The 2,500-nt window shown below is 33.3% G+C and overlaps 2 protein-coding genes across 3 annotated transcripts in view; one reads left to right on the top strand and one right to left on the bottom strand.

Annotated features, from left to right (window-relative positions):
- The window catches only part of LOC124949256 (muscle segmentation homeobox-like), a 20,418-nt gene that overhangs the window by 16,065 nt on the left and 1,853 nt on the right, over positions 1 to 2,500 (bottom strand). The gene's annotated exons all lie outside the window — the stretch shown is intronic.
- LOC124949257 overlaps positions 1 to 2,500 on the top strand; it is a 41,696-nt gene that overhangs the window by 4,204 nt on the left and 34,992 nt on the right. The window lies entirely within an intron of this gene.

The following is a 2,500-nucleotide window of genomic DNA, read 5'->3' on the forward strand; positions in this document are numbered from 1 at the left end:
ATATATATATATATAATGCAACGATCCTAAAGTTAAGTTTCTCATTTCTAATTGTATATATATATATAAAAGAGAGAGCAAGAGAGAGAGAGATATCCGGACATCCACTTTTGTTCGTGTTTATGTGCCGAGATATACCTACTGTTAAGCGCTAGTATAATGGTCACCCCAAGCCGGCAATGTTTTCCAGAGTAAGCGTCTATAAGGTGACTGTCATTAAAGTAAACTGTCAATTAAAGTTAACAGGTATGGATGATAGAGTCGGAGCCATAAGGTGGAGCTTTGTTCGTCGTTGTGGGCTCGAGTCCGGATCGATGCCTGGCTCCAGTAAGGTTTGCTCGTGCATGAAACGATTCGCGAGAGAAAGAAAGAAAGAGAGAGAATGAGAGTGAGAGAACCCACGCCAGAACTCAACCAGTTCCTTTAATTGAACGAACGATTATTTCATACGCTCGACAGATTTACCACCCCACCTACCTGGCCATGTTTCTTTATCTTAATTCCACGTTTAACAAAATTATATTTTGAATTATTACAAGCTCTTATTTAAATATTTTGATAAATTGATATAAAACCTTGGACTATGACATAGGTATATGTACATATATATAGTTATTTAGATTATCGAATTACGTGAGACATTATTCGACAATGGTAACAATAACTTATGTATATTAATTAACTCCTCTTACCCAATACGACACGATGTGAATTCAACCGATTTCATTATATAATCTATTTTACGATTAACAGTTATATGCAGATGAGGAAAAGGAAGAAGAAGTAAAAAAGGAAAAAAAATATATATCGGTCTCTCTTCTTACTAAAAAATCAAATTTAACTTAGATATGTTGTAACCATTCCCTCCTTATATATATGTATATATATATATATATATCTTTTTTTCTTTAATCAGATAAGTTTAATAGTCGGTGCATTTACCGACTTATTTGAGAGTAGTGACATTCGTTAGATTCGAAAATAGAGAAATTAGGTAGCTCTCAGGTAGGAAGAAAACTTGACTTTTCCAGAAATCGTTAGAACAGACGTGGAAGGCTACTCGCGTTCCGATAGCCTAGATTCTCTATTCTCGACGTGCTTTCGAAGTTAGACGACGGAACACCACACCATGCTCGATAGGCAAAGAGCGTCGTGGATGGAATTGAAGAAAGTCAGTGAAACTTCGTGACGAGTTCGCTCTGCGATTCGAAGGGAAAGGCTTGAGTATATCTATATTTCAAACGACTTCTTTTTTCTTTCTTTTTTCTTTTTTTTTTTTTTCTCTTTTTCTTTTTCCCTAACATTTCGTTTACCTTTCTGAGAACGATTTCGACGTGAAAATACTCTATTCCTAATGATGATAATATGTAAATGATTTGTTTATCGTTATCGGATCTTAGAACGTGATTAGACATAGAATGAAGGAAAGAAAAGAGAGAAGAAAATATTATTGGTTCTCGAGTTCTCTGTGAAATTCTCTGTAAAAATCACACTATATCGAGTAATCGAATCGATCCCGATTAAGGTATTTCAAAGAGATATTTAATAATGAGAATCGTTCCGAAGTAATAATGACTAACGATCACGCGAAAATATTGATTAATGATTCGAGTAATGAATGAGGAAAGAGAAAAAGAGAAGTAAAAAAAGAAAAAAGAATTAATAATAATAATAATAATAATAATAATAATAATAAATAATAATAATAATAATAAAAAAAAAATAATAAAAAAAAAAAAATAATAATAATAATTATTATTATTATTCACATTTTATAAATCGATAATGAAATTTTCAAGCTCGTGTTTAATAGATACATAGATCTTACTCGGGCACCTGTACCACGAATCAGTTTACGAGTTCTTTATTTATTATTTCTTTTTCCTTTATTTTTTCATCTTCTTTTTATTTTTTTTTATAATTTAATATACCTATCCATAGCAACGTGAATTACTGCGAATTACTGGTCCGAATATTCTTGATCTTGTCGTAAGAATTTTATTAAGAAAAAATAAAGAAAACAAAAAAAAATATGAATGAAAGAAAAGTTATCCGGGCAGGCTCCTGGTGTTCTTCCGAGTTCCAGACTTCAATCATGATTTCCCTTCGAACAAGTTCTCGTACTTACATGCGAATTCATTGGCACACGTAAGAACCGATAATGCACGAAGTTCGCGTGACCACAGCTCGCTAATATCGAACGTTATGGTCTCTCCGCGAATCGTGCCGCGAATGTCGTGCGAGCCGCATTAGGAGCTCGCGTTTTCCGCCTAATCATCGACATTGTCGCGATCTGCAGCACGAATCGATTCTTTCTTTCTTTCTTTCTCTCTCTCTCTCTCTCTCTCTCTCTCTCTCTCACTCTTTCTCTCTCTCTCTCTATCTTTCTCTCTCTCTCTCTCTCTTTTTCTGTTTCTCTCTATAAAATTCCATTTTTGATGTCGTTTTATTGTACGTATTAATATTAATGTTTGTTATTAGCTATTTTATATATTGTATT

The sequence above is a fragment of the Vespa velutina genome, chromosome 5 (assembly GCF_912470025.1).
Source record: "Vespa velutina chromosome 5, iVesVel2.1, whole genome shotgun sequence".
In the NCBI taxonomy this organism is placed as follows: Eukaryota; Metazoa; Arthropoda; class Insecta; order Hymenoptera; family Vespidae; genus Vespa; species Vespa velutina.